The 12,856-nt window shown below is 37.0% G+C and overlaps 1 protein-coding gene across 1 annotated transcript in view; it reads left to right on the top strand.

Moving 5' to 3' along the window:
• Nucleotides 1–2,665: 2,665 nt before the first annotated feature.
• Wdr62 (WD repeat domain 62) overlaps nt 2,666–12,856 on the top strand; it is a 75,462-nt gene continuing 65,271 nt past the window's right edge. The window contains exon 1 of the mRNA XM_068295804.1: nt 2,666–3,158. The gene's annotated coding sequence lies outside the window, so the exon portion shown is untranslated. The remainder of the gene's footprint in view (nt 3,159–12,856) is intronic.

Here is a 12,856-nt window from a genome sequence, read left to right as displayed (position 1 = left end):
GGCTACCTAATGGATAAGATAAGGAAATCTGGAATCTTTCGCATCTCACTGCTCACTTGTCATGTGAGTGCAGAACAGTGAGCAAACAAACTTCTATTATAGAAACCCTTACACACATATAAACTAATAACCGGCTTCTATAGGACACTAAAAATCTGTCCTACGTAAACGTAAATCGCAATTATCAGTATCTAGACCAGACCAAACGGAATAACAACCACTTGGCATAGTTCCAAAGAACAGAAGTTGTCATATAAGACTTATTGCCGCACTTATTTTTAGCGATCTACTGCAATACATAGTGTTATATAGCATATCGTATACTTGATAAACACAAACATATTGTAAAACAAAATACGTAAGCACTGCCATGGCCCAGACAGCGCCGCCCTGCACTTATCATGTAGTATCTCGTCCACTCAGAGATTAAACCCCGTGCCCCCAGATTCACTTATTCACAATGCAGCAAAGACAGAACCAAATAAAGATGATAATGTTTCTTTCCTACAAAACGAAAAAAAAAGGGTTTTTCAATGTGTCCGTTTTAATCGGGCAGACAGTAGTGATTATTGTCTTGATACTTTGTATTAACTCTATAAAACTTGACATGTATCTTATCAGACTTTTTCATCAGTCTAAAATATGGTGAAGTATTTTTCCTTACAAAAATTTTAACAATTTTTTATAATTTTGGATTATAAAACAATTAGATCTTTCTGAGCCAAAGCAAATTATATAGAAGTCTCAATTGTTAGTTTCCATTTTCTATATAAATGTAATTAACATATATTGCGAAAATGGCGAATAGTCCAGAAAAAATATATGTTTGTGAGTTTTTTTTGCATGTATATCCTGTATTGTTAGTAAAAAATAAAGTTTACTTTATCCCTCAAAAATTTTGAATATTTTCCCGCGCCTAACAGTCCTAAGGGTGCGAGTAAGAGTCCTAAGGGTGAGATTAACAGTCCTAAGGATGGAGTAACAGTCCTAAGGGTGAGATTAACAGTCCTAAGGTTGCGAGTAACAGTCCTAAGGGTGCGCGTAATAGTCCTAAGGGTGCGAGTAAAAACTAATAGCGCTAGTGTGCCGCCATTTCAAAATTTGGGCGGCTTTTTTTGTTAATAAAAGAAATGGAACTTAGTAGCCAGTGCCTTAGGCAATTTTTTGGAAACTAATTTCGAAAAAAACTCACAAACTCACAAACATCATACAAGCATAGTGATAGGCATCAAAAAATTTTATTGATTATTATTTAAAACTTGTTCTTGATAGACTAACATTTTTGAATACGTAGTTATGACATTACTACATTGCTTTGGTAAATTTCTTTATTGCACGGGCTTACTCACAGTTGTAATAGCCCAACCCCGGTTCACATTTCAATGGCGGTTGAGCGAGAAGATAACCACGATGTCGATTAGCTATCGCCAAATGATATGGGCCATTGGAATATCCGCCTTTCTTAGCGCAATCTCACAATTGCCCTGCCTGAACTGTCTGAATTTGTGTTCCAGTCAAATAAGGGAAGGAATTCAAAGGATCCATAGCTCGATGTTTGTTGTACCCTGGGCCGCCCTTTGCTGCTCAATGTTTGTGAGAAATCTTTTGGTCAGGCTGCTGGCCTTGAAATATACGGTAGCCCCGGAAGCTAGACATATTCTATACATTTCCACATTGGTGTACTGCTCCGTTTTCTGTTTGGCCATCGAGATGATGCTCCACTGGACGGTTATCTATTTCCTGGAGGACGATAATATTCCAACATATATAAGATGTCCATCACGAGATTTTATTTTAAATTAACCAATTACGTAACGTCTTTGAAATAATTTGTCAATTAAAGTTCCGCAAAATTGGCATTTAAATGTTATACGAACTTTAGTTTATTACTGCAAAGGAATACGTTGTGCATATTATGGACCGTTGTTACAATCTTAAGTGTTTTCCACAGAGTGTGGAAGCATGTTTGCTTTGGTTTTGATCAATACTTCAATCTTGATGACTTATTCTTGTTTTGTCAATCTGATTTGGTGAAGCCATTTCAGGTGAACACGATATTTTATCTTAACCACATCGAAACATGTAGAACCCGTACCCGGAGTATGGGCTGTAATTGTCGCCCAAGTTGAAAAATATAATTATCTTGTTTGTTTTAGATTTGTAACCGTAACCGTATAAAAATTTTGTGTGATGTACCTACAATCGCCATGCATTCCGAAACTACTGAACCGATTGCGTTTAAATTTCGACACACTGTGGAGTTAGGTTCAAGCTTGGTTTTTTTCTACATTGTACATGTATATAATAATAATAAAAAAAGCGGTGAAATGGTTCAAAAAGTCAAATCTCCCAAGAATAGTAAATAAATTTAATTTATCCAAAAGTAAATTCTTTTAAATGTGCCCGCCCAGCCAAAATAACATAGACCTTAGTACTTCCGGACCTTAGGACTTTCAACTCATCGGTTCGACTTTGTTTCCAGTTCGACTCCTTTGTTCGATGCTGGCATCATCGGTTGCAAGTTCGACGTTCGGCGAATTTACGGCGAGAGGGCAAAAAAATAGGGCGAATATTCATATTTTTTACTTGGGCGAATTCGGCGAGCAGAGCGAATTGATTTCGCCATGTTGTTGTTTTTTGTTGTTTTTTTTTATTGTTGTTTTTGTTTTTATGAAGAGCGGTTGTGTCGCTGTCGTGTTTCTTGAATTTTTCCGTGTGCGGCGGCTTTTCGTGTGAAATAAAAAATATAATTATTTTATATCTGGAATTGGTGAAGTGTGTGTACGACAGAGATAGAGAAAGAGAGAATTAAAGCGATAAGCGTCAATTAGGCATTATCTAAAAGCAAAAACACACCGATTAGATAAAAAAAAGTCAGAAAATAAAGCAGCGTAAAAAGCTGCAAAAAAGAAAGAGAAAGAGAAGTTCAGTGCCAACATTTCGCGTCCCTCCACTTGTGGTGGTATAAGTGAGCGACGCGCCGTCTGTGTGCGTATGTGTGTGTGCTTGGGTGTGTGTTGTATCGCTCTCTCTGTGTGTGTGTGTGTGAGTGTTGCACCTGCATAAACAACAACAAAGTGAAGAATGCATGGAGGATCCCTACAACAACACAAAATACATCAATTAACTAAAGGATTTCTAAGGATCGCAAAACAAAGGTTTGTGACACAGATTTCCATATAACCCATCTCCCTCCTCCCCCAACACAGACACACACAATGGGGATGAAATTCCTTTGGATGCTGTATCGAAATTTTCTAACCATTCATCCATCCATTCATCGCCAAAAGGTGGCCGAGTGGGTGGTGATTCGCCCTTCGCAGGGGTTGTTTTTGTATTCGTCTCAGCTGAGTTTCTCACTGTATCTTCTTTCTCTCTCTGCACATAGATTTTTGAAGGCCATTTGTGACACATTAAAGCTGTCTAACTCCAGGGTCTAGAATCTAGAGTCCAAAAGTGGATACTTCATTGCCCCTCACATTAAGAACTTGTGCCCAAAAAACCACAAACCAAGAAACTATTAACCATGTTACCGAAAAATTCAATGTTTTATAAGAAACAATTTTCAAATTTGAAAATGATTTTTCCTTAAAAGGATATCAAGTGTCAAACATGTTTTAATATTTCTTTGTTCTAATTTGTCGAGAGAAAAACAGTTTCATGATGTTTTTCTGACTTTTGTCATTTAATCCCTTTTCCTTGTATTTGGTTTTTACCTTAAGAGGATAATTATTTCTTTCTTTAATATTCGAACAAAACGAGAAATTCGACCTCTCTCATCAATTATTCCTAGAAACCACGTGGCTTATGTATTTATGATTGGACTTGATCCACATGACCCTCGAAGGGACGGAGGCTTCTGTTTCCAACACCTCCAACATATGAAGATGGACAGACTCGCTCGACTGATCTAGATAAATGCTTGTGGAGGAGCTTAAAGTAGGGGGCGGAGTGGGTTCCCTTCCATATGAAACTATTTGAAACGCTGTAATCATTTTTTTTTTTTCACACGAAATAAATCAGCGCAACCATCGGATTTGGCATCGTCTGCGGCTTCTTCTTCTTCGCCCCTTTGCTCATTAATCACAATGACTAATTTATAAAGTTGGTTATTTTTGGTTTCTTCGGTTTTTGGTCAAAAATCAGTTGAAGCCCATTGAAGTTCATTTTGAGAGCGAATCACAAGAGGAATTAAAATGTTTAATAGAATTTTTATTTCTAACTTATTGTTAGTATGAAATGAATACAATAATATTCGGGCTCCCACAAAGTCTATGCAGAACTTTGGGAAAGGGTATAATTAATCCTACACATAAATATTACCAGCTCATGATCTCTTTCCCCAAAGACGAGAGAGAAAGAGAGACAGGGACAGAATGTAAAGGTCAAGGACGTAGATGGAATCTCCACTCTAGTTGGGGGGTGCATGTCCATGTCCATCCATATATTTCCCATAAAATATAAGCTCCACATAACGAAACATTTCTCTGTTATTCGAATTCTTGTGCCTTCTCTCCCATTGCCCCTTCTGGGCTACGCCCTTGATTGAAAGGAAAGAGCGTTAGAAGAGTTGTTCGTACTAAAGCTCGTCGTGACAGGTGAATTTTTTGTAGTTTTCTGTTTCACTTTGTTTTCTCTCTTCCTATCCCTCCTGTCTGTCTTTTGGTGTTATTTTGCTCTGAGATTTTTTTTTTGGTTTTGTTTGTCTTTTTGGTCGATTTGTTTTCTACCTGCTGCTGCTGCTGCGTGTTGTTTGATTTTTCTTTTCGCTTCTACTTATTTGTTTTATGTTCTCTCTCAATCTCTTCTTCTTTTTCTTCTCATTTTGTTGTTGTGCTGACTAAGACATTTACCGGCTCTTGGTCTTCGTTTACCTGCGGCAAGCAGGTGTTTACAGGTGTACGGTTGTCGGTCGTCAGTTTTCTAGCCAAGAATTGTTTTGAATTCAACTCGTTTTTCTCCTCAGTGAAGGAGATCCTCCCCCCTACCGCTCCCCACACAGTCCCCTCAGAGCTCCCTCTGCCAATGCAAATGCCAATGTCACTCGATGGACATGCGCAAGGCGTTTCTCTATGTTGTTAAGATTCCAAATGGAAGAGGCACGCCAAGAGTCTCTCGTATCTTCCCAATTGGAATGGGTAAGGCAACCTTTTTGCCACTTTTATCTCATCGTATAAAGAAAATAATGCTCCATTCCATTCCATTGTACATCATTGTCGGCTTTTATTACCATCTGATCCACAGCGTCTGTTGCTCTCGGTTTCGTCTCTTTCATCTAACCGGTGTCTGTCTGCCTTTTGTTTGAATCTTTAAACTGGACCAATATTTAATATATATTACATTTCTTTAAGGCTAATGACGCATTGCCTAATTGGTGAGAAGTCTTTTGAACCCTTCTAGGTTTTAAAGAGGGAGAAAAAGAGAGAAAAAGGCAGAAGGAGAAAGAAAGATATTTTGATGTATCAGATGTTAGTAAAGTCCTTTATCCAGCTGGCTAGACCTTTCGATCGCCAGGATCAGCGAGGAGGTCTCCAGACTAAAGGAAAGTCACCTGGAGCATTATTTCCCTTTTTCATCTCGAGAAGCTTTCGCTTAGAATTCTGCAGTCTTTCCATTTAAATAACATATGATGAATACCTCTTTTTTCCTCTTTTTTTTGGCATAATCCCCCGGTTCACGGGGATGGCAAAGAAAACGTGATAACTGTAAATTTGCCACAAACGAAAAAAAAAAGAAAGCCAAGAAACAATGCAAAAAAAAAAAAAAAAAAAAAGCTTAAAAACTTCACACAACAAACACAAAAATGTGGCAATCAGGGGAATACACACAGACACACACAACACCTGTATGTGGTGTGTGTGAGTGAAACAAATTGCCATTGTCTGCATTCACCTGTTCTGCTGTAGTTTTTATTTTTTTTGGTAATTTGCAATATGCGTTGCTGCATATCCATTAACCTGGGTCGAGAGTCAAGAGCTTGGCTCATTCAACGCCAAGCAACAGTCGCAGCCTCAGCCACAGAAAAGGTGCCACATTCTTGAGCAGCCTTTTGCCCAACAACCAATGCAACTAGTTTTTAATACCCTTGCCAATAACTGGGTATATTCACTTTGGTTCCCATATTGCCATATAAATTTTATAAAATTTCTTCCGTAAATAAAGAAAGGGTATACAAACTTCAGCTCTCTGGTGTCTTTCTTGTTGGTCTTTTGGCCTTCTCTCTCTTCATGTTTGCCTTCTCTCTCACACAGACGACGCATCAGTTTATCGTTGGCTGTGCACTTTTATTGATATCATGTATACATATCTCTTCTCCTTGGCGCTTCCTTCAGGCAGAATTCTCGGTGGAGTGAAGAGAAGCTTGGGCTGAATGCAGCAGCTTCTCTTTGCAGTGTTCCCGGAATGCAGTTGCTTGGCTTGCCAACTTAATGGCAAACTCGACTCGATAAGACAGCTATGGCTGCTGAACACACACTTACTCACTCACTCACTCAGCCAGAGTCACTGGGGGAAATATCTGGGCTTATGCCTCAATGTTTATGCCGGCAACACCCACTTTACTCCACTCCACTTCACTTCACTCTGAGCCTTAGCCTCCTTCTTGGCTGAAGTTCAAGCATGGCCCAGCTCCTGTTCGCTTCTCTCCCCTTCTGTTTACAGCTTTCTTTTCTTGGTTTCTATTTACCATTTTACGGTTTGAGGTCGTTTCTAATGAGCTGCATTTCATTGTAGTTTAATTAGACTTTGCTTTTGCATTAATAGCAATTTCTTCAGCCTTTTGCTCGTCTTCTCACATTTTGTTTTATGTGGGAGCCAACAGTACCAATTTTCCATGAGAAGGAACAAATCTATAAATTATGACCCATAGATAATTATCTAGAACAAAAACACTTGGTAGGAAAATGATTTGATTTTAATTACAGTAGAAGTGAGAAAATAAAATTGGGAGAATTTTACCATTTTAAAAAATTGTATAAATACTTCTTTCTGATGGTTGTCCTTAGAGGAAAATTGTGTCTTATATCATTAAGGTATTTATTAACTTGCAGGCTATCATTGGTTTTTCCTTTGATTACAAATTGTCTGAATTTTCCGTAATTTTCTTATTTCACTTTTCCTTTAACTAACGATTTGTAAATTTTAGCTGGTTGCTTCCTGGCAATTGACATTACAAGTTGATGAAAATTGCTCCTATACATCGTTTTTTTTTTTTGCATGTCATGAATACGAAAAGAGCATCTTCTGGTACCCTTGTCTCCTCCTTCTCCTTATCGGTCTCTGCTCATCTGTTGCTGTCATTTTGTTAAATGTTGAGGTTAATCGCCTACGTCAAACAAACTTTTATTTGCTTAACTAATGAACTATTATCTAAGTATGTGTTGTGTGTATGTGGGCAAAAGCTTTGGACTTTAATTAAGTAAAAATGTTATAAGTGAGACGTTCTTCTAGTAAAGGGATTACTTGTTTAGGCCTTATTGAAGGGTATATACATACATACATAGGTTGTAATACTTACAAGAATGACACTTAAAGGGACACTATGTATATCCAAATTGAATTGTAAAATTGAAGAAGATAAAATCGACCCATGTGCTTGTTCTATTAAATTTGATTGCTAATTAATAAGAGTATTCGGATGTCGGCATGTCATTTTGCTGTTGTTTCTGTGGCGCGTTTTCTGTCATAAGCCATTAAGTCGAATTGGTGTAGTGAATTTGCCAGTGGACTGCATTGTCAATTGGCTTTGGCACTGGCCAAGCCGTTGCCAACTTTCAGTCATTCCCCCTACCAACTCTTCGTGCCTACTTCTAGCCTCTTTCGAGAAGGAAATATTATGCAGTTCTTGAGCCTTCAATAAGTCCAGCAACTGGCTAAAGTTGTTTCAGGCGATTTTTGTATCGTTTTTTCCTTCTATTTTGTTTTTTTGACAAATTTGTCTGCTTGACTGGCAATAAAAAGAAAAGGAAAAACTTTATGTGGCTCGTCGCTGTCTCTTCCATGTCTGTGCATAATTTTGCTGAACAGTTTTAGTCAAACTTGTTGTCTGGCGGCAGCAGGAAAAAGCAATAGAGGAGAATCCATAGGAGGAATGCAATGCTGGAACTTGTTTTACTTTATTTTATTTCCTTTTTGCCTTCTTTTCTCCTGCTGCTGCCGCTGCTGTGAGGAGTCGCCAACAACTGGCCAACTGCCAGTGCCCTTCATACTAACTGCTCATAATTATAATGCATTGTTACAAGCCCAAAGTCCTTAGACAAGGGAATAATTAGTTTTTATAATAAATAAAGTGGTTGCTACTTTTTGAGACGCTTTTGGATCAATCGATTTTTGAAGGTGACAAAGTTTAAAATAAATCAATGCCCACATCATCTAAATCTAGAAATTCTCACGAATCTTGGGAATTTTCAATCAAAATTGACTATCAATTTCTCTTTGAACCTCTTTGTATAATTTATTTTTCTCTCTTTTGGTTTTGGCATCTTTGACGTAGCGATAAACTACTCAAAAGGTTGGCCCCCCCTGGGCACTTGAGAATTTTACTTTCGAAAATTCAATTTGTTGATTTTTTTTGTGCTGCTGCCGCTGCTTTTGGCCCTGTCCATTTGGCACTTACTTTCATTTCATGTTATTTTGCTTATCTGGTTGTTTTTGAAGAATTGTTTTAAATTTAGTTGGTGAGTAATCTGTATTTGTTGTTGTTATTTCTTATCAAATAGATTTTGTTGTATGTTCTTGTATTTAGATATTTGTTTTGTAGTTTTTCAATCCTTATCTCTTGTACACTGTGTATTCCATTTGTTTTGTTTTAGAATTATTATTATTATTGTGTCAATAGATGGTAATAAAAATATCAATTATACTAGACTAATTTATATTTTGGGTGTGGTAGGAAAGGCTTATGAAGAACTTATCGACAAATTTATCGTTGAACTCCACGAGTTTATGTTCCAACGATAGATCTAATAATCATTTCGACATTTACATCGTTCTTTGGATTTGTATTGAAATACATTGTAAGTCTCATGTTTTAAATACCTATATTTTGAAATTATTTGTATCCAATTTCTAAGAAATCTAAGAAAGTATTTCTATTATTGACTTGAAATATTCAATTCTATTTTGTTATACAACCAAACAATCGGGCCAACATATTCAATGTGCGTGTGTTTGTGTGTGTATCTATGTATTTATCTCTTGATGTTGTGGTCTGTTTGTATTAAGGTCAAATTTCTTTTCACATGTGCAAAATATTTTGTTTACACTTAATGCACGTGCCGATAGACACTTTGATAGTTAAAGAACTGGAATATAGTGCCGCGACCCTTCAAGATCAAGGTTCAACCTCATAAATCAATGGTTTGGCTCGTCCAAATGTTGCACAATGAGAAATGAAACGAAAGAAAAGAAACAAAAATCAATGACAACCACAATTGGCAACGTTATTTTCTGTAGATTTGTTTTATAGGTGTGTGAACAAAAGGCAAAAGAGAAAAGAGGGAGGTAGAGACAGACAGAGAGTGAGAGAGAGAGAATGACAGAGACGGTGATAAACGCAATGCATAAAAAGACAATAATCTATGACGCACACGCATAGAAAATGGCAACTAATTAAGCAAAAAGCTCTCTTCAGCGGAAAAATAGATAAATCGAATCGTAAGAGGTAGCGACGGAGAGAAGGGAAGAAGGCATAAAGCAAAATCGCCAATAAACAATTTTTTAATATTTTTTTTTTTGTTTCCTTCTCCTCGCTTGGTTGTCTGTATAATTGCAAGAAATCTTGCGAGGGTCAGCACATTGTGTTATCATCGCCTATTGTGGCGGAGAGGCAAATCGCTTGACCATGGCCAAGTCAATGGTTATACATTTTGCTACTTGAATGCCAATTGACTCAATAATGATCCCAACAATAACATTGTCTCTGGTCTTAAAGCGTGGGGTGCGTGTGTCGGCAGATAAGATAACAAACAGAGGCAGACAGAATTACACACATAAATTGGATAAATGGTGACACAAAATGCTCAAAAAAGAAAAAGAAGTGATGTTTCTAAGAGTTGGGAAATGGGAAATTGCTTCTTACAATAGCCTAATCGCAAACCTTTCCAGTGGACCAGAACGAGGCCCTATTTCATACCCTCTTCTATTCTATCGGCCTTTTCCGAGAATTCGCTAATTAATTAACCATATGGTGGATTCACTTAAATTCTAGGAATCATTTAAACTGAACGAATTTCTTATGGCCACTTTAAACCGTCAATAAGTCGATGAATTCCTGAAACGAAACTTACTACAATGGCTTTAAGTTAACTTAGCTTTAGTTATAGCCACTTCCAGAGTGTGTGTAACCGATACGCAACTTTTATATACAAACAAAATTTCAAACGGGAAAGGAAAGATGCTTTAAGTAAAGGAATATAAGACTTCTAAGCAGATTGTAGGTTTTAGGAAGTTGTAATTAGAACAAAGGACCCTACAAGGGTGACTTAGAGTTCAAGGTATAAAAAGATGTCTCCTTTATTTCGAAAGAAAAATATGACATATTTGAAAGTTTTCACTTGTGTATGTGTATACTGTATATGAATTTTGTTTTACCCAAAAATTGAAACTTTAAAGAGGCACAACTGAAAGAGAATTGTCAATTAAATAGAGCATAATGAATGTCAGACTCAATTGTGTTTGTTTTTGGCTTTAAATCTACATAAGTTAAAAGGAAGAATACTAATGAAAGTGGAAATGGATGATGCCAACCGAAACTATTGTCGGGGTTAACTGTAAAAATGTTTCAATTTATTGAATGGCCTTTGTTTTTGTTCTGGAATTGTTATTGCCAAATGAATTGGAACAAAACTCACCGTAGACGCCGTTTCATACTCTTTTACCATGTATCAGTATCCATCTCTTATTCCCTTCATTCTCAACGTTTTTCGTTGATAATGCCAGTTTGTTTTGGCTGGGCCCCTTCTCTTCTCCTCCCTTCCTCCATTGCCCTTTGTTCACTAATTTTGCTTGACCCGTAGCAATAAAATGTTAGCTCCTCGTTCATTTTATTGCTATTCATCGTATGTTGTTTTGTCTCTGGGTCTAAACTCTAGAGTTAGAGGTACGAGAGAGTATCTTGTTACGCCAATTTAAATTTTTTTATATATATACCTACATATATTTTTTGCTAGAAGATGAGGAAAGCGGAAATGAAAAATGGTTCAACTTTGACTTGTTAGAGGTATTTTATTTTAGAGTTTATTGAACTTGGTTTTGTATTTTTGGTGAGCGACTGACGAAGCGGGACGCCAAGTAGGACAGTCGCTTAATAGAGTGTAAAAGGTTAAGGTGATTCACAAGAGTTGGAAAAACTTGAATTCAACAATTTTCAAGCAAATCAAAGTAAATCAAATGGCTCTGCAACTGAGTTTCATTTGCTTGTTGTGTTTCAAAAAGTTTATACAGTTTTTCTATAAACATTAAAGAGTCGAAACTTTCAGCTAGCCACTTGGAGGTGTCTACAGAACACGTCCAAGTAAATAAACAAACGATTGAAGATAAAGAAGATGTCTTCTTTGATACTCTCCACCAAGGTGCAGAATAGTTTTTCTCATAGACTTTCATGCTGGCTTATATTCCTTTTCATTATTTGTTTGTATAGGGTAGCACATGTATTTCTAGGTCTTCATTCTTTACTTGAAATCGAAGTGCATTACTGCGGCAATTTATATGATGGGAAAAATAAAAATCAAATTGAAGCGATTTGTCTAATTAATAGCCCAGACTAGGTCAGATAATTTCAGGTTAATTAAAAGATATTTTCATGGAAATAACAAATTGGCCCCCGTCGAGTAGAGCAGATCTCGTGTTTGGCTATTTGGCACGCGACAACAAAGTAATCACATTGCACTTGGCCAGGTAAGACACACCTTTAACCCATGATTGCCGACATTGGGGCAATTAGTGGCAATTATCGAGTATATCAAACTGAGCTTCTTTCACCTTCGTTAACTTTTACCCATTTCTTTTAGTTTACCAATTTCTAATCCGCGATAGAAAGTCATTGAATTCAAGGCTTATCAATTATGATTACATAAAGTCTAAAGGCAAGAAAGTAACTTATTGATAGGCAATGATGGACGTCAGATACTCTTCCAAACTACATGAAACGTCCTATAAGTAGTCTTTCGAGTTGACTAAACGCTCAGACGATTGTTCGACAACTAATTGAGAATTATAAGCAACGTTCAACAATCATAAAAACATTAGAAATTTCACTTTTAACCTAACTTTCAATACAAATCTTACATAATTCACACAATGCCCAGTGCATTTCTTTAGAGTATACAAGAACAACTTCATTTGTTGTTATTGTTAAAATGGGCGTTTTTGCTGTGCCTCATTAAATGCGCTCCAACGATGAGAAATACATAAATGCTTTGACTTTTACTCGCCTCAGTCACATTATTATTTTCACATATTAATGAAGCGCACGTTTTGTCGATTTTGCTTTGACGTATGCGTTTTTTTTTTCCCCCATTTTTCTTCTATTTTGCTTTTTGTGTAATGTTTAAATTATGATTAGCGGTTTGTCATCATTGTCATCAACTGGTTAGTGGTAAAAGCGACCCAACGGGGTCTCCAAACGAATCTGATCATCATGTTCATTATCTTCGCCAAGGCGCCCCCCATTCCGAAACCCATTCCCATTCCAATTTGAAGTGGGCAAACGTGACAAGAGCTCAGTTCAATTGATTTTGCCTTTACCTCGAATAGATACGAGTGTTTCTCTCTATTGGTCAGGTCAACTGCTTCAGATTTCTACAGTACTTTCCCAAGCGAAAGTTTTTCACACTTTTCACAGCTCAATCAGAGAGAG

This window comes from Drosophila tropicalis, unplaced genomic scaffold (assembly GCF_018151085.1).
Source record: "Drosophila tropicalis isolate 14030-0801.00 unplaced genomic scaffold, ASM1815108v1 contig_845, whole genome shotgun sequence".
NCBI classification, from domain to species: domain Eukaryota; kingdom Metazoa; phylum Arthropoda; class Insecta; order Diptera; family Drosophilidae; genus Drosophila; species Drosophila tropicalis.
Note: the sequence above shows the minus strand (reverse complement) of the source record. Positions and strands in the feature narration are given on the sequence as shown.